The 19,921-nt window shown below is 49.5% G+C and overlaps 1 long non-coding RNA gene across 1 annotated transcript; it reads right to left on the bottom strand.

The window, feature by feature from the left end:
- Window positions 1-9,552: 9,552 nt before the first annotated feature.
- Window positions 9,553-11,454, bottom strand: LOC138689055 (uncharacterized). Its single transcript, XR_011327858.1, has 3 exons — window positions 11,392-11,454; window positions 11,107-11,212; window positions 9,553-9,957 (listed from the first exon to the last, which is right to left on the bottom strand). It is a non-coding gene; the product is annotated as an uncharacterized lncRNA (long non-coding RNA).
- Between the last annotated feature and the right edge of the window lie 8,467 nt (window positions 11,455-19,921).

Raw genomic sequence — 19,921 nt, 5'->3', positions numbered from 1 at the left:
CCAGCTCAAAAGCTGCAAAGGACTCAAAGAAGGGCAGAGCACCAACACCAGAGAAACCCAGGAGCACAATGAGCTCCCTCAGCAGAGGCTGTGGCTCAAATACCCCGAGCCTCCGCCCACCACCCTTAGCACAATCACCTGGGAAAGGGGAAGGGCAAACCACCAGCAGTTATAAAGTCAGCTGGAGAAGCAGCAGCACTGTTCTCACCTGCCTTAAATTTCCAGCAAGCAAGGTCCTGGACAGAGAAAGTAACCCCCCCAGGAAATGGCACTACTTGCTCCACCTACACACACACTACAGCACTACAGCTACACCTATTGCATCAGCAATGTGATCAGGTAGGGAATTAAACTTAATTTTTCTGGGGTGTAGATAGAAAACAATAGATGTCTTTCTAAACTAGGTAAGAAACTAGCTCATTAAATGCAATGGCCATGTTGTTATCAAAATTGATGTCCTTTAGTTTCCTATAAAAAAGCCAAAACGCTCTGGGGTTATGCTTCATTTCTAGCAAGACTGTGCATACCACCTTACTTCTACCAGAACTACCTTCTGGATAGGAATGAATATAAAAGCAGAATTAGATCCCTTAAGAATTCCATCTCCTAAATATCTCTGGTTGCAAAATAAATTATTTACTGTGAATAGCCAATGATTCAGAGTCCCCCTGAGCGTGTCTCCAGCTGACTCCCTTAACAGAGTTACAAGAGTCCCAAAGCGCAAAAGACACCAAAAAACCCATGGAAATACATGGGGGGACCAGGCAGCAGCCATGCCCCACAAGGACAGGCCAGGGCAGGGCGGCAACGACACCCCCTGCAGTCATACAGGACAGGGTCAGCAGAAGCCACACCCCCGCGTTTTGGGGGGGAGGCGGCAGCCACAAATGACACCAAGAAAACATGGAACTTCAGGGATACACGGTGGGTGGGGGGAAGGGGGTGACGCACCCACCAATCGGCATGGGAAAAAACTCACAGGGAAGGTGGGTTACATGGATAGTTTGCGGTGGTAAGATACGTGCGCAAGAACATGCACAGGCTGGGGGGGGATGCATGAGGTTTACCTTCACCAGGGGCTCCACCCAGGCAATCCACAGTAGGTAAACTCATCTGGGATAATCTGCAACAGCAATTCCACTCTGGGTTCTTGACCCAACACCAGATAATCCACACTGCCTGCCCTATGGAGGGGGAGCTTCCCACAGGATGGGGCATCTGCTGAGCATCACCACACCCTTACGACAACACATCTGAAAAATTAAAATCACAAATTGTATTTCAGCATATTAAAAAAAATAACACCAAATGAGTAGAGGAATTCCAGCAAAGGGACAGGCTAGCAGGTGCCCTAATTAGGACTCGAGCTAAACAGGTCAGCTCACAATACAACACATCCTTTAGAAGGTAGACCGATGAAAACTGGTTTGCTGCTAGATAACTGTATAAGTGAGATTTGATAAATGATCATATATTAACAATATGGTTGAAACAGTAGACAAAAGGTAGCTGGGGACATAATTACAAAAGTGTAGTCAAATGATTAACTAGTAATTATTCATAAGTTTTGCAGTTCTTTGCTCTTATGACTAGATGTTCCTGTTCGCGAGATGAGAACAATGCTGAAACTGACCGCATGTGACTGAAACTGCGTTAAGCTTCAAGATCAAAGAACAAGGACAAGAATAAAGACTTCAAGGACAGCCAACAAGAACTTCAAATGGGTCCGTGGTCGCAAAAGCAGCCCTTTGCCTCAAATGGATCCTTCGTTGCGCATGATCGGATGTAGGCAGTACTACGATAATCAGTTATAATCATTTTTATGTATACGTATACTAATCTGATTAATATGCCATTAGTTATTCTATATAACCTGTTTGTGCTAAAGCTGTGGTATGCACGCTAGGTGGAACTATCCCGCGTGCATCCAGCGCTGCAATAAAGAATGCCTGCTTTCTAAAACTCCGAAACAAGTCTCGGAGAGTTTCTTCGACCGGATTTTCAGTACCAGAGCGGTGTAATTGCAACAAAATGAGTCCAAAGGGGGCTTACAGAGCTAAAAGTGTGCTGCAGGGAAAATCTAAGACCTCGGGAGACATTGTGACAGTAGCAAAGGGCTTCTGAGAGGGACAGGCAAAAGAAGGCTCGAGGCCACGATGAAGAAGTCCAGAAGGGATTTGAACAGACTACAGATGTCCTCAGGGAACAGAGGTATCCTAGCTAGCATAGAGGACAACATGAGCATTCTGGAGATGAAAGATGGCATCAGGAAAGGTTCTCAGGGAGGGAGAAGGATGCAAAGTGCACAACAGAGCCAAAAGAGGGCTGTGGGGCACAAGGATGGCCTCAGGAGGCACGATGATGGGAGAAGGGTGCTGAGAGTGAAAGACAGAAGGCGGCTCTGGGACACAATGCAAAACTCAAGAAGGTGTCCCAGCAATGTATAGATGTCTTCAGGGGATGAGCGACTGAATGGAGACATCCAAGATAGCAGTGAATAAGGTAAGAGTGCTCTGGGGCACAATGAAAGCCTCAGGAAGAGTTGTCTCTGAATAAGAAAAAAAACAAAGCCTGCTACAGAACTCAAGGATAGTGATGGAACAGAAGGATGCTCGCAGGAAGCATTGTGACAGAAATAGTGGGGTACTGAGGTATACAGAGACACAGAAGAAGGCTCGAGGGCACAAAGATACTGGGAGGAGATTTGAACGTGGTACAGGTATCATGAGGAGACTGACGCGCTGGAGGCAAGCGAGATGGAAGAGAGAACAAAAAGACTGCTCTGAGGAAGAGGCAATGTTCTGACAAACCAAGAGGGGTGCAAATTACACCCCAGAGATAAAAGCGTGCCGAGGAGACCCTCTAAAGCCTGAGGATGAACCAAGAAAAGAGCCCCCCAAAAATAAAAGTAGACATAGAAAGAAAATTTTAAAAAACCAAAAGGGTACAAGGCACAGGAGAAAAATTTAAAAGTAGGGACAGAAAACTAGATAAAAGTAGACATAGAAAAGAAATTCAAGAAGGAAGGCATTAAAGGAGGAAAAAAATTAAAAATAGGGACAACAAACTAAATAAATGGAGACATAAAGAAAATTCTAAAATTGACAACCTACCCAACTGTTGTGGTTTAACCCCAGCCAGCAACTAAGCAACCGCTCGCTCACTCCCACCACCCAGTGGGTTAGGGGAGAGAATCGAGGGGGGAAAAAAGTAAAACTTGTGGGTTGCTATAAAGACAGTTTAATAGGACAGAAAGGAAGATAATAATAAAATAATTGGAGATAATAATACACAAAACATAATACTTGGAGATAATATACAAAAACAAGTGATGCGCAATGCAATTGCTCACCACTCGCCTACCGATGCCCAGTTAGTTCCCAAGCAGTGATCCCTGCCCCTGGCTCCCCATCCCCAGCCAGCTCCCCCCAGTTTATATACTGTGCATGACATCATAAGGTATGGAATATCCCTTTGGCCAGTTTAGGTCAGCTGTCCTGGCTGTGTCCCCTCCCAACTTCTTGTGCCTCTCCAGTCTTCTTGCTGGCTAGGCATGAGAAGCCGAAAAATACTTGACTTGCTTTAAGTACTACTTAGCAACAACTGAAAACACCAGTGTGTTATCAACATGTTTCTCATACTAAATCCAAAACATAACACTATACCAGTTACTAGAAAGAAAATTAACTCTATCCCAGCCAAAACCAGGACACCAACAGACAAGAATTAAGAAGTAGGGACAGGAGGCAGATAAAAGCAGATGTAGGAAAAAAATTAAAAAGCCACAAGATTAAGAAAATAAAGGAAAAAATAAAACACAGGAACGTCAAGCTAAATAAACAAAATTTTTAAAGTGACAGCACTTTTAAATTACACAGCACAGACTAGAATGAAATATAAAGACAGTGAAGTGGATAAAAGTAGATAAAAACAAAAAAGCAACAGGACACAGGAAATTAAAAAAATAGGGTTAGACATCTTGATAAAAGTAGACATAGAAAATTTTAAGAGACATAACGTAGAGAACAGCTAGTAAAAAAGGAAACAATAGAGACAGAAAAATACATAAAAGTGAACAAAGAAACAAAATTCAAAAGTGAAGGCATTGAGAGGAAAAAAATTTAAAATAGCAAAAACCCCTAAACAGGCAGTGTGAGAGGCTGAAAGAGTTAATGTATCAAACATTGTGGTGGGGCAAGTTCTGCTTAATAACAAACTCTGCATAACAAGGAACCCTGCCTAGCAAGGAACCACAGGTGAAAAGCAGCAGATCAGCCACCCATCAGCAACAGGAGGGGGAGGGCATGCCAGAGGGTGCATAGCTCCCTGTTCTGGTAAGCTGAGCAGGGCAATTCACCAGGCTGTTCTGATATGCTGAGCAGGACAGCTCACCATACATGACAAAATATCATGTTTGCAGGGAAGGGGAAGTTACCCCCCAAACGAATCCCAAGTCCCAAAGGCTCACAAGCTGTTCATGACACCTAATAAGCCTAATAAGTTCGAGTGCCCGCCCGAATGAGGGGCAAGGAGGATAAAAGGACACAAACTGAAGCCCCAAGTGTGCAAGCCCACTGGGACTGGACCCCTCAGCTGACTGAACCATTGCTGGACCCAGGACCGGTGAAATCTTTCTCTTCTCTCTCTGTCTTGTTTCTCCCTTTCTTTTTCCTTTTCTGTAATCCCTACATCTTATCCCTGTAGACATAGGAGTGGATCCAGCTGCCCCTAGGCTCCTCTGTGAGGAGGAGTCTAGAAAGCAAAGGGGTCTGTTCTGAACCTCGTGACTCGACAGAAGGGGTCTCCTTACTGTCTTCCCTGAACTGATCCAAAAATAAGCAAGGCCTGTAGTATATGTTTGGTGATGCAGGGTTAGCACAGGTTACTGATGTAGATTGATGCCAATTTTTGTGATGAGCGAATAAAGTTGAGTTTTGTGAGTTAAAGGATCCCTGGTGTCGTTTCACTTTAATCCTGACCTGGGAATCGGCAAACCTGAGTTGTCATCCTGAGAAACTGAGACGTGACAGACAAAGACATAGAAAGAAATTTTTAAAAGCAACTGGGTGCGGGACATACTAGAATGGATTAAAAAATAAAGACAGCAAACTGGCTAAAAATAAATGAGGAAAGAAAATTTAAAAGAGATGGGGTACAGGACAGGCAGGAAAATTTTAAAAAAGGGAGTGACATCTTGATAAAAGTAGACATAAACCAGAAATTTTAAAAGCAACAAGATACAGTAAACAGGAAAAAATTAAAAATAGGGACAGGAAACAAGATAAAAGTACACCTAGAAAAAAGATTTGAAAAGTAAAAGAATTATGAGAGAAAAAATTGAAAAATAGGGACAGGGAACTACATAAGAGTAGACACAGAAAATTTTAAAAGCAATGCAGTTCACGACAGACAGGAAAGAATTAAAAAATAGAAACAGTTACTGGATAAAAGAAGACATAGACTATTATAAAAGCACAGCATTAAGGAAATAAAGGGAAAAATAGGGACAGCGAACTAAAACAGAGACATAGAAAGGAAATTTTAAAAGCAATGGAGTGTAAGACAAAGGAAAAAAATTAAAAAATATTGAGAGGCTGAAAAAGAGAGAGAGATACATAGAAAGTAAGTTTTTAAAGTGATGTGGTATAGGACAGACAGGAAAGAATTAAAAACCAGTAATATGCAGCATCATAAAAGTAGACATAGAAGGAAAATTTAAAAAGTGATGGGGTACAGGACAAGAAAGAATTGAAAAATAGGGATAGAACTGGTTAACAGAGATAGAAAATTTTAAAAAGTGACGGAATAAGGAAAAATGGAAAATAATGAAAAATAGGGACAGCGAACTAAAGAAATGAAGATGTAAAACAAAATCTAAAAAGCAACAAGCTACAGGACAGACAAGAAAGTATTAAACAATAGTGACAGCAAACTACATAGAAAAATAGAAAGGAAATTTAAAAGTGATGGAGTGCAAGACAGGAAAAATTAAAAAACAAAGTGAACTGGATAAAAGGTGACACAGAAAGAAAATTTTAACAGTGACAGCATTAACAAAAAAGGCTAGGAAAAAAAATAAGGATAGGGTGAATAATACAGAGACACAGAGAAAGTAAATGTAAGAATTGGCAGGGTACACAACAGCCAGGAAAGAATCAAAAAGCTGTGATACACTGCTTGCTAAAAGTAGACATAGAAGGAAAATTTAAAAAATGATGGCATACAGGACAGGAAAAAAATTTTAAAATAGGGAGAGAAAAATAGATAAATAGAGATATGGAAAGAAAATTTAAAAAACAATGGGGTGCAAGACAGAGACGAAAAAACTAAATATAGACAGTGAACTGTATAAAACTAGCCATAGAAAGAAAATTTTAAAAGCAACCGCTTACAGGACATACAGGGAAAAAAAATTAAAAAATAGGGACAGCAAACAAATAAAACACAGAAAGAAAATTTTAAAAGTGAGATGGTACAGGACACAGGATAAAATTAAAAAAACAAAGACAGTGAATAGGTTAAAGTAGGCATAGAAAGCAAATTTGAAAAAAAGTGACAGGTGTCATGGTTTAACCCCAGCTGGCAACTAAGCACCCCCCAGCTGCCTGCTTGCTGCCCCCCTGCAGCAGGATGGGGGAGAAAAATCAGGAAAAAAGTAAAACTCACAGGTTGAGACAAAGACAGTTTAATAGGAAAAGCAGAAGCCATGCACACAAGCAAAGCAAGACAAGGAATTCATTCCCCGCTTCCCATCAGCAGGCGGGTGTTCAGGCATCTCCAGGAAGACAAATGCCATCGCTCTGAATGTCCCCCCTTCCTTCTCCTTCCCCCAGCTTGATATGCTGAGCATGACATCATAGGGTCTGGAACAGCCCTTGGGTCAGTTGGAGTCAGCTGTCCCAGCTGTGTCCCCTCCCAGCTCCTTGTTCAGCCCCAGCCTGCTCGCTGGTGGGGCAGGGTGAGAAGCAGAACAGCCCTTGACTCTGTGCAAGCACTGCTCAGCAATAACAAAAACATCCCTGGGTCATCAATGCTGTTTTCAGCACAAATCCAAAACGTAGCCCCATACTAGCTACTGGGAAGAAAATTAACTCAATCCCAGCCAAAACCAGCACAACAGCGTACGTGACAGAGACAAAAGAATTAAAAAATGGGGACAGCTAACTAAACAGACAGATATAGGAAGAAAATTTAAACGGTGATGGGCTACATGACAGACAGGAATAAGCTAAAGACAGTGAATATGTTAAAGCAGACATAGAAAGAAAAAGTAAAAAGCAACAGGGTACACAATAGTGAGGAAAGAATTAAAAAACAGTGATACACAGCTCGATACAAGTAGATATAGAGGGAAAATTTAAGTGATTGGGTACTGGACAAAAAAAATTTTAAAATAGCCACAGTGAACTAAAACTGAGAAATATAAAGGAAATTTAAAAGTGACACAGGGGCACAGGACAGAGAGGAAAAAAATAAAAAATAAAGACAGTGAACTGGATAAAAGCAGACATAGAAAGCAAATTTTCAAAGCAACAGGGTACACAACAGACAGGAAATAATTAAAAAATAGCAATAGGCAGCTTCATAAAAGTAGATGTAGCATCGTAGTTTAACCCTGGCTGGCAACTATGTACCATACAGCTGCTCACTTACTCCACCACAGTGGGATAGGGGGAGAATCGGGAGGGTAAACGTGAGAAACTCATGGGTTGATATAAAAAGTTTAATAATTAAAAAGACTTTTTTTTTTTAAAGTTGTACAAGAAAACAAAACCAGCAAATGAAAACAATTGCTCACCACCAACTGACCGATGCCCAGCCAGTCTCAAGCAACTGGGTACAGGAGAGAGGGAGGAATTAAGATATAGGGTCAGGGAGACAGAGAGGGGAAGACATAGAAATTAAGTTTTCAAAGTAATGGGGTACAAGGCGGTGCAGAAAAAATAAAAAACAGGGAGAAGAAGCTGGTTAGAGAGAGGCATATTAAAAATTTAAAAGGCAACAGGGTACTGGGCAGAGTTGACAGACGAATAACAAGTTTTGAGGAGCCATACACATAGGTGGGCAGGCAGAGAGGGAGACAGACGAAGGGAGGCAAGCAGATGTCTAAAGAAGGGAGGCAGAGGTGGGCCAGGACGTAGAGGAGAGGACGTGCGGACTCACCACAGCTCCTGGTGCCGGCAGGAGACCTTCACCGCCCCGATGCTTCTCTCTCCGCCTCTGCCCCTTCCTCCTCCCCAGTGCCGGCTGCCTGACCCTCACCCGCTCGGCAGCACGCAGCGGACGCCTCAATGCTCCTCATCCACAAGGCTTGCTTTGATACATGGTGGCTCACGCATGTAGCCAACAAAGGCCAGGGACAGCTCAGAGGGATCCTTCCTTGGCACAAGGACTGGCCATTCCTTGCTGCAGGCACCTACCAGCCAGACCCCCGTGCACTCCCTCCTCAGCCAGTTCCCCTGCCCAGGCAGCCCCCTTTACAGCTGGAGCCCCTTCACACAGCAGGGCCAGCCCCATCCTCAGCCTCACTGGCCACACCTGGGGCCATCCCATCCCCAGCTGGAGCCCATCAGGAACAGGGGCCATTGCCAAAGCCCCACAGCACATCATCCCTGCCCCTGACCTACCCACATCCAGGGAGACAGAGGAGGAAGGACAGAGAGACACAGATGTGCAAGACAGGGAGCCAGGAAATTGGATGCTGGGAACAAGAGAGGGACGAGACGCAGGAAAACAGTGTAGAGAGAGAAGAGCAGAGAGACTGAGCAGAACAACAGGGATGGAGATGGAGGAATAAATAATAGGAAGCAGGGGAGAGAAGGGGAAGAGACTGGCAGGACAAGAAGATAAAGACAGGACAAGGGACAGGGAAACATTCTCAGGTGATACAGGAGAAGAAACAGCAAGAACTAGAAAAAAGAAACAGGGAGCCAGGTAGAGAGAAAAATTTTAAAAAGCAACAGCATACAAGAAACATAGGCAAGAACTGAGGGGTAGGCAGAAAAAGTAAGAAGTGACATGGTACAGGACAGAGAGGGAAGAGTTAAGAACTAGAGACAGGGAGATGGATAGAAGGAAACATAGAAAGAAAATTTTGAAAGCAACAGGGTACAAGAATCAAAAAGTAGGTACATGAAGCTGCATAGAGGGAGACGTAAGAATGAAATTTGAAAAGCAACAGGGCACAAGAAATGCAGGCGAGAAATTAAACTAAGGTCAGGGAGACAAAGAGAGGGAAAAGTAGCAAGAAAATTTTAAAAGCAACTGGGTTTAAGAAACATGCAAGAATTTAAATAGGGATGGAGAGGTAGGAAGTTTCAAAAGTGATGACATACAAGAAATATAGGCAAGATTTTAAAAATAGGGACAGGGAGCCTGATAGAAGGAAACTGTGGTGGGTTGACCTTGCCTGGCTGACGAGTGTCCACCAAGCCACTCTATCATTCCTCCCCCTCAACAAGACAGGAGGGTACAAAATACAACAAAAAAGCTTGTGGGTCAAGATAAGGACAAAGAGATCACTCACCAATTACTGTCACAGGCAAAACAGACTCAACTTGGGGCAATTAATTTATTGTCAGTCAAAATCAGAGTACAATAATGAGAAATATGAACAAATCTGAAAAACACCTTCCCCCCACCCCTCTCTTTTTCCTGGGCTCATCTTCACTCCTGACTTCTCTACCTCCTCCTACCAAGCAGCACAGGGGGAGAGGGAGGGGGGGTTGCAGTCAGTTCATCACAAGTTGTCTCTGCTGCTCCTTCCTTCTTCGTGTTCTTCCTCTGTTCCAGTGTGGTGTCACTCCCATGGGGCCACAGGTCCTGCCAGAAAACCTGCTCCAATGTGGGCTCCTCTCCACAGCGTCACAGCCTCCTTTGGGTGCATCCGCCTGCTCTGGCGAGGGGTCCCCCATCGGCTGCAGGGTGCACATCTGCTCTGCCATGGACCTCCGTGGGCTGCAGGGGGACAGCCTATGTCACCATGGTCTTCACTGCAGACTGCAGGGGAATCTGCTTTAGGACCTGGATCACCTCCTCCTTTTCCTTCTTCACTGACTTTGGTGTCTGCAGGACTGACAGCTTCTGCACAGCATTTTTTTTTAGCCCTTCTTAAATATCACAGAGGTGCTACCAGGGTTGCTGGTTGGCTCAGCTTTGACCAGTAGCAGCTCCATCTTGCTGGAACTGGCTGTGCCCAGCATGGGGGCAAGTCCTGGTGTCTTCTCCCAGAACCCACCCCTGCAGCCCCGGCCCACTCCCCTGCCCCAGCTGGCCACACAAACTCACTACAACAGTGATCGGCTTCAGGGCAGAGAGGGGGGATTGAAAAGTAGGGAAAGGGAGACAGAGAGAGAGATGGGGCGGGGGGGGGTAGCAATGGGCTACAGGACAGCAAGGAGGAACTAATAAAAAGGGAGAGGATACCACACAGAGAGATGGAGAAAAACAAATATTAGTGATGAGCCGCAGGGCAGAAGGAAGAATTAAAAAAAGGGGACAGTGAGGTAGATGAGAGAGACTGAGAAATATCAAAAACACTGATGATCTAAAGGGGAGAGAGAGGGAAAATAAAGAATAGGGACAGGGAACCAGACAGAGAGAGACTAATAAAGACAACAATGGGCTATGGGACAGTGAGGGAAGAAGTTAAAACATAGGGACAGGGACCTGGAACAAGAGAATCTAAGAAAGTAAAAGTGTATCCAGAATACAGGGCAGAGAAAGGAATTTAAAAATAGAGACACAGCATCAGACAGGTGAGAGCGGCGGGAACTGTGAAGGGCTAAAGGGCAGATAGGGAGGAATTAACAAGATTGGGATAAGAAGACAGACGGATAGATGGAGAAAGAAAAAGTAGTGACGGGCTGCAGGGCAGAAACAGAGGATAAAAAAGAGGGATGGGACAGGCCAGAAGTGCAGAGAGAAAAAGAAAGCAGAAGCAGAACAACAGAGAAAGAGGGGGACTTAGAGAACAACAGAGGGAGAGGTACAGGAAGAAAAAAACAAAAAAATTAAAGCAGTGAGAGAAAGAGAAGGTGGGGGCAGGGAGGGACTGGGATGCAGAAGAGGGGTGACACAGCCCCAGGGGTCCAGGACTCACCGTACCTCCCGCTCTTGGAGCTGCTGAGAGAATTTGACTGTTCAGACATGCCTGTCTCTCTCTCCCTCTCCCTTCCTCCTCTGCAGCTGCAGTCACTTGACTGTCATCCACCTAAGAGAATAGATTGGTGCCTTACAGCTCTTACAATATGAGGCTTCCTAGAAACACAGGCTCACATGCACACACACACTACATGACTGTACTGTGGTTTTGGTTACGCATACAGGCCCTGCTGTGCACACTGGTGATCGGATCTGCTGAGGACTACACTAAGAAGGGTCCATCCTCACCTGGAGAGGCAGGCTATCTCCTGTCTGCAGCTGCTGGCTGGATCCTCTTTATTTTATTCTTCAAATAAAAAAATTCTTCAAATGCAGGCCACTACGGAATCTTTCCATGGCAACCACGGTGAAACGGTGCTAGCTGACATCCAGCTGAGAGAAGAAGAAAAACATTAGCACAAAGCTGGGCAGAAATCCAAAGCTGCCTTTTTGTTGTGAAGGTTTGTGAAGACAGTACGACTGAGCGGAGGAAAAAGTATTTTTGCGTCATCTTTGGTACAGCTGTTGACACAGGCCACTAGAGCTTTTGCATTTTTCAGACAACCATGCCTTTTTTTTCCCTTTCTTTTTTGACTCATTGGTAACTTTACTTTCAGGTGACAGACATAGAGACCTACATACGTTTTCTCAAGCCTTAGTATAGCCGAGGCTTCATCGCCCTATACGTCCCAAGTTGAGTATTTTTGCTAGAGAGCACAGCAACACATCTGTCCTTGTGAACTGTCTCGTTGCAAAAAAGGAATGATTTTTTCTGGGCCGTTGCTCCAAACGGTCAAGATCTTTTAAAACCGCAGTTATGCCACCAAACCCGCTCACGGTCCCTCCTAGCTTTTGACCGCCCTGAGATTTAACAGGCACACGCTCCGTTCCATCTTCCAACAGCAAAAATATGTTAACGCTCTCGGACCCAGAGCGCAACCCTATGGATGTCCACGCACACAGCCTGCCGTTTTGATGAGGAGCCACCGAGCAGCCCTGCGAGCACAGCTGCACGCGCCAGATCAGTTTCACCTGCGCCGCGAGTTACCGGTTTCCGTGAACGTAGTTTCTGATGCTTTAAACCGAAAACCGTATCTCAACGCTTCGCCGCAGCAGAAACGACCCATCGCTAGACCGCTACAAAAACGCAGCAACACCAATTGCAAACCCACAGCAGCGACAGCTCCAGAAATATTTAGACCAGGAACAAGGGAGAAAAATAAAACAGCTTCATCTCACGCACAGGGGAGCGGCAGGCAGAGAAAAGGGTCGGCATTCTGAGCCCTTACAGAAAACGGGCATTCTCCTTCCGTTCCTCGGCCCGTCCGTGAAGGTCTAAATACCGCAACACTACTACGGCAACGTCTAGAGTAGGGCACAGCAGCCCTGCCGCTGGACTTGCCATCGACCCATGCTATTTACGTAGCAGGACGCGTACGCAGAGGGACACGTTTTGCCACACGCAACCTTGAACTTCCTGAAAATTTACGTTTACCGAAAAAAGCCATTTGGAACCTATTGCCAAACAACATTCAGCAATGAAGCTTTGATGCGTTTGACACACGCAAGTTTTTGGTCACTTGCTATTTGCTTCCTGTTGCTGCTGCTGTTCTTCCTTCAGAAATTCTACTTGTAGCCAAGTTATTCACTACTGGTTCAAGCATTTGCCTTCCTGGTATTACCAGCACATTCACAGAGGCAAGTAACTTAATTGCTCTTCTACAATTATCCAAACGACAATTACAGCCACAAAAGAGAAGGAGAGGTCAGGCAGCAGAAGAGCTCTGCAGGCTGGCACCAGTCAATATTGCACTCTCTAAAAAACAAACAACAACAAAACAAAACCGTGACCCTGTATCTTTTTTTTTTTCTTCTTTCAGAGCTCACGCCTGCCTCAGCATTTTGTCTTGTCAGAGCATGAAGCGCAGGTGACCTGACGACTTTTGCGTGTGATGAGTACCTGTTCAGAAATAGTCCAGATCTGCAAGACTGGTGTCATTTTTATGGTTTTAATCATCATAACTCAAATTTTATTTGCTCACGCATTTGTGAGGAAACTAATTAACTTTTAGACACTGCCTCTCCTTTTTTTGGGGGTGGGTGTGGAAATGTGTTAGAGAGTGAAAAACATTACGATTCAGAGCTCCCAACCACGAGGGAGTGGTGGAGAAATCAATGAAAGCAAAGACCAACAGCAGCAACATCAACTGAAAGTTGGCTTTAATTCCGATCACGTACTTAAGCGACTCTCCAAGTCTATGCCTCGGTCCTATGAATGACTAGTCCCTTTTTGGAAGGACAAACTTTTTTACTTAAAAGTCCTAGACTGAAGACTCCACTGAACGGAATGGGGATTGTGCCACGGGACAAAATGCCATCAACACTCTTCATGGGGAAGGAAAAAAAAAATCAAATAAAAATCAAGTTTAAGTACCAGTTTCCATCATGTTTCACTCATTACATTTCTGCTGGCATCTAGGTGCTCAAAAATGAACTACGGGGACACCACATATTCCTAAAAATTCAGTTATACATAAAAAAAGTAAAAGGCTATTTCCAACTTGCCCATCAAATCAGTATGAACAGAGAGAAGAGAAACACTCGACCCTGAAGAAGCTAACAGGCAGCTCTGAATTTACCAGACAAAAAATTTCATTCTTTCACCTGAAACAAAAACATATCAAGGGACCAGTTCAGGAACAGGGCACGATCTGTTAAACAGCAATTTTTCCATCAGCTTTTCTGCACTAGCAGCAAATTTGCCTTCCCTGTGGGTTTAACGTGGAGCATCTGTAGTGCCCTCGAACTCGCAAGTGTTTCTCTCCGCTCCCCCAGCCCGACACGTGCGACTACCTGAGCAGCAAGCGGAATTAACCACGCAGGATTTTCTTTGTGTGATGCGGAAGATGACACTGGGAAAAGAGGAAACAAAGAAATGAACCTGCTTGTCACACCCAGCCAACGGTGAAAAGACAGGGGAGGATTCTGCCGGAGGGGCTCTGCACCCCAGGAGCTCCCGCCGGCCGGTTTCTCTCCCCTTTGCCCGGTACCGAGGGGACGACGACACCTCGCCCGCACCCCCTTGCAGGGGGGGCTGCCCCAGGAGAGCCAGGAGACCCCCACCTCGCTTCTGCCTGCTGGAACGGACCGAGCGAGACCCTCCATGCAGAGAGAGGAGCGTGGCGTGGATTGCATCCCCGACAGAAGAGGCTGGGCTCCCCGCTGACAGAAGGACAACTCACCTCCCTGCCGCTCGGAGCGGCTTGCTGTGGACAGCCCTGCCTGCGCCCGGCCGCTCTTCCGCCGTGCTGGGAGCGCCGTCCGGCCGACGGACGCTCCAGCGAAAAGACGCTCCAGCTCGTTACAGCCGCAGGTACTTTTGCCTCTGGCTAACGCACGCTCCAGACAGCGGATACCCCGCCTCGTTCCAGCTCCCGCTTGCTACAGTTCTGGCTTGTTGAAGCCCCAGCTCCGCGCTGAAGCTCCGGCTGATTTCAGCTGCTTCTCCTTACAAGCTCCAGCTACGTGCAACGGTCTGGGCTTTCCATAAGGTTGTATATCAACTGCTGTCAAAACTGGAGCATTGGGATTAAACATCAGAGTTACACGCCGAATAAATATTCGTTAGTTTGCACGATTAATTACTTAACAACTATTCTGAGCAGCGCAGAAAGAAGAGCTGGACTCAAAGAGGGCACGTGGGGTCTGAAAAGCGCCTTTCCCCCCCACAGACCATCACAGATGTTGAGTTCGGCCTGCTGCGTGCCGGACTCCCAAACTTCGGCGTCCGACACAACCAGACCCCCATCTCCGGGGAGGGTCCACGCACCCTGCCCGCCCCCCGCTTCCCCCGCAGCCCCCAACACCCTCCCACCCGCCTGCAAAACCAGCCAAGCCGGCTCCCGCTTTTGGAGCCCGCACCAGCTGACTCAGGGCCCATTTGGGAGCCAGCTGCTGAGCCCGTTCTCAAGGCCCAAACACGCAGGGCCGGACCTCTGTTTCTGGGCCCAAAGCCGCGCAGCTCGGTCTGTTTCCGAGCCCCCACATCAGCCACGCGAGCCTGTTGTCAAGCCCCAGGAACAGAAAACTTGTTCTCCGTTTCTGACCCTGCAGTGCCCACGGGCGACGCTGAGCGTAGCCACCCCACAGCCCTGCACCCCCGGGGCCCCACACGTAGTTTCGGGGAGTGCTCGGGACCTGCGGAGGGCCCGGCCCCACGCCTCTGCGGGGCAGCCCCAGCACAGGCAGGGCGTCGCTTCACGATTGCCGTTTCAGGCTTTATTTCCCCGCCATCACCGGCACGGCCAGGCCCCCACCCCAAACCCCCCAGCCGAAGCACCCCCGCGGGTAGCCGGGCCCAGCCACCCAGAAAACAAGAAAACCAAAGAGGGTACAAGACGGACACCGTGGGGAAAGGCAAGGAGAAGGACGCAGAAACAGAGAGAGCGCGGGAGGGATAGGGAGCAGGACAGAGAGATGGAGCAAGAAAGGAAAAAAGGACGGGAGGCAGAACCAAGGGAAAGAGAGACAAGGACGGGGAGCAGGACGAAGGGACGGAAGAGGAAAAAAAAAGTAGCGACGGGCTGCAGGACAGAGATGAAGGGATTAAATAGACACAAGGAGCATGACAGAAGGACACAGAGAGACAAAAGGGACAAAGAGCAGGCCAGCATCGGAGGGGAAAAAACCAACTGCGATGGGCAGCGGGAGAGAGATACGGAAAAAGAAAAAAGTACTGAGGAACAGAAAAAAGAAAGAAGCGACAGCTAGCTGGACAGGCGGACACAGTTAGAAAGGGCGGGAGAGGGAATGGGGCAGAGAAAGACAGACAGAAAAGGCAGCGGAAGAAAGCAAGGCAGAGGAACAGCAAGGCGGGGCGGGGGGGGAAGGGACAGGGGTCTGGACAGAGATGGAGAAATAAGCAGCAGGGACAGAGGAAAAGAGACAGAAAAAGGGACGGGGAACATGGCAGAGAAGGAAAAATCAGGACAGCGGCAGGACGGAGATAAAAAACTGGGACGGTCCTCAGGACAGAGAGGAATACGAATACGAGCAGGGAGCGGGACAAAGGGATACAGGAAGCAAGACAGTGTGACAGACAAGAACAATGGGAACGAGGCGGGGGGAGAGAGAGAGACTGACAGAGACAGAGACCGTGAGAAGCACAGGGGGTTGGGAAACTTAGAAAGAGAGGTATCAGGAGCCCTGCAGAGAGAGGGAGGGTGAATAAAAAAGGGGCAGGAAGCAGCACAAAGGGTCACAGAGAGTAAGAGATGAACAGGAAGGAGGACGGGGACAGTGGGATCCAGAATGACAAAAATAAACAGCAACAGCGAGCAAGACAAAGGGATAGAAACAGAAAGTAGGAAGAAGAGAGATAGGAAGGCAGGGACACAGAGCGGCACGTACAGGCGCAGAGAGGAAAAGAACGCCAGGGCAACAGGCCAGAGAAATTGGGAGGCGGGGAAAGAGGCGGATGCAGATCAGGACAAGGAGATGGAAAAGGAAAAAACAGCGACTGGCTGCAGGACAAAGATGGGGATGGGGCGGGGGGAGAGGGAGAGGGAGCAGGACAAGAACGCAGAGAGAAAAAGAAAGGGGGGCAGTCGAATGAGAGAGAGGCAGGGGGGAGGAAGAGGGAGCAGGACAAGAGAATAGACAGAAGAGAGGAGGCACAGGGAAGCAAAATAAACAAACAAACAAACAAACGTCACAGCAGCATGAGAAAGCGAGGGGGTCAGGAGAGGGGGAGGGAGGGACCGGGAGGCACAAGAGGAGCGACAGGGCCCCGAGGGCCCAGGACTCACCACAGCTCTCGCTCTTGGAGCTGCCAGGAGACCTTGCCAGTTCAGACGCTTCTTTCTCCTTCTCTCCTCCCTTGCTCTTCTGTAACTCCAGTCGCTTGGCTGTCCTCCACATAACGGAACACGCGAGCGCCTCGCAGCTCTTACGAGATGAGGCCTCCTAGACACGTAGCCTCGCTCGCTCGCTACGTGGCCATACCGCGCTGCTGGTCATGCATACAGACCCTGGCGGTCTGACCTGCTGTGGACTACGAGGCGGGATCCTCCCACACCCAGAGAGGCAGGCTCTCTCTTGGCTGCAGCGGGAGGCAGCTGCCAGCCAGATGGCCTTCCGTTTCTTCTTCTTTACCTTTCTGTGGCCTCTCCAGCTTCAGCAGCTCCCGTCCACAGCCAGTAAGCGCTCCGCCTGTCCCTCTGTGCTCCCGCGCCTCGAGGAGAGGGAGGCCAGGCAGAGACAGCCCACGCAAGCCTGAGGCTGCTGCAGTCAACGGCATCCCCGGGGACGAACGGACAACTGCACTCACAGCGTGGCCTCTGGGAGAGGGAAAGAGGCAGCAGTGACCGTTATTACCGTAGCTCGACCCTGGCCGGAGCCCCTCCTTCCGCAGGGGCTTCCGCAGACGCCGCTCGTTCCCCGCGCCGCTGCTAACGGCAGCCACGTTCAGGGAGACTCGAGAACATCGCAGGGCCAGCTTGCTGCCCTCACGACAGGGCTCGGGGGCTGCCTGCGGCTACAGCACAGGCTTCAGGGGAGGGGCTGGAGCTGGGGGCAGCCGCACGGGCCGAGCGAAGGCGCCGGGGGAGCTCCGGCGACTCGGGGAGGCGCCCGCTGGCCGCGCCTGGGGGGTGCCCGCCTCCGTCCCCTCTTCCCTTCTATCGGCTCTCGGGGAACTGCCCGCCGCTGCCCTGGCCCGGCTCGCCTCCGGCGGACCGGGAGCCTGCCGCGGCGGCCGCTTCGCAGCTTCCCGTCCCGCCAGCCCCGCGCGGCCAGGAGGCACCCCCCGCCACCGCCCCCGCCGGAGGGGATCGCTCGCCTCACCCGCGGTCCCGGCGCTCGCCCGCTGCCGCTGAGACCCCCGCCCTGCGCGCCACCACGCTGCTCCCAGGGACCGCGCATGCGCCGGAGGGGTCAGAGCCGGCGAGCGAACGCCGGGCTGCCCCACGCGCAGGACGGCGCATGCGCCCGGGAGGCGCGTCCGCACGGCTGGTCGGGGAGCGGGCGCAGCGGGAAGCCCGCGGAAAACCACGCGAAACCGGCAACGCTCCTGAGGCTGACCTGGTCGGACTCCGGGGGCCGCGGCGGCAGCCAGGACTACGCCGCGCCCGAGAGCCACGCTGCCGCCCGGCCGCCGAGTCCGCGAAAACTACAGCTCCCGGCATGCCCCGGGAGGCAGCCTGCCCCGCTGCCTGACCCCGAGGGGACGCCGCTTCCGTTTCCGCTCACCCCCACGCCGGCGCAGCCGCAGTTCCCGCCGAGCCCCCAGCGCCGCTCCGGGCAGCTCCGGCGCGCTTTCGCCGCCCGGCTCCGCCTCCGGGCAGCGCCCGCCGCCGCCGCCGCTTCGGCACGGCACGGCGCGGCCCCGCTACCGCTCCGTGCGTCCGACACGGACCCCACCGTCCTCCTCGGGGCTTTCCCCGGAACCCGCCGGCCGACTGCGCAGCCCCGCCACGGGGCCCGGTGAGCACCCCCCCGCGCGCTCACGTGCTCACCCCCCCCCCCGCGCGCGCGTGCTCCCAGCCGTCCTGTGAGCCCCCCCCCGCGCGCACGTGGTCACAGCCGCCCTGTGAGCCTCCCCCCCCCCCCCCCGCGCGCACGTGCTCCCAGCCCCCCCGTGAGTCCCCAGGGCTCGGCCTCGGCACAGGCGGCCCCCACCTCCCCCGGGCCACCCCCGCCTCCGACGTTCGCGGTCCGAGGGGCGCCCGGCCCCGCTCACCTTCTCCCGAGGGGCAGCCGCACCCCGGCCGCCGCTCCGCTCCGCTCCTGCCTGGGCTCCCACCGGCCCCGCCCCGGCCCCTCCCCCGGCAGCCCCCCCGGCCAGGGAGCGGCCGTCCCCATCAGCCTCACCGCCCGCACCTGCGGCTCCTCCAGCCCCGGCCCGCAGCTGTGGTACCCAAATCCGGAACAAAACTCCTCAACACCAGTGTGAACTTAAGCAGCAGGCACTTCCTTGATTGAATGAAAGATGTCAAGAGTCAGCTGATGGGGAAGAGGTGTTAACTGGGGTCAAAATACAGATTTTAATACCCCTCTGATTTTAGTTCTAAGACTTGGCCATTGCCAGGTATCATCTTTTCCATTTACCCAGGTCCACCAGCGAGGCCACAAGGGAGATTTCTTCCAGAGAGAGGATAGAGTTATTAAGTCTAAAGTCCACGAGTTGCCTTTCTCCTTCATGAAAAGGTGAGTGGATCATATATCATCACTAGTCACCCAAACAGTTAAGCCTGAACTTTTCGCCTGTCCTTTAATACAGTCAACTCCAAGCTAAATTTTTTCCGTTATTAAGAGGGGACCAAAGATCATGTCAAATATTATTATACTTTCTACAAATACATCCCCATCTTGGAGCTTTAGCTACTAGAGAAAGTCTTTGGAGTTTGGGGTCAGAAGAGCTGCAAGTATAAACCTTCACTCAGCTCTGTTTAGGATCTGTGATTTTTCTCTGGTTGTCTAAACCAGTCTAAATTTCCATAGATGGTCCCGACTCTGGGTGGCTCTAACAAGGATCCTGGAACTCCAGTAAATTCTAGACATCGTTTTATATTTTCAATATGATCCCAAGTTCCTTTTTGCACTTGTCTCTACGGTTTTGGCAACTGACAGCCCCAAGGGGTGCTTGTACAAGTTTCTCCCGAAGGGCGATTAAATGAATTCTTTTGTCCATGAGGTGGATGCTTTGGTAATGTTATAATTCACAACGCTACAATTCCTTCTTTCAAATTCAAAAAAAAAAATTGCCTTTTAAATCCATCCC

The sequence above is a fragment of the Haliaeetus albicilla genome, chromosome 14, assembly GCF_947461875.1.
Source record: "Haliaeetus albicilla chromosome 14, bHalAlb1.1, whole genome shotgun sequence".
In the NCBI taxonomy this organism is placed as follows: domain Eukaryota; kingdom Metazoa; phylum Chordata; class Aves; order Accipitriformes; family Accipitridae; genus Haliaeetus; species Haliaeetus albicilla.
This window is presented reverse-complemented; position numbering and strand designations above follow the sequence as displayed.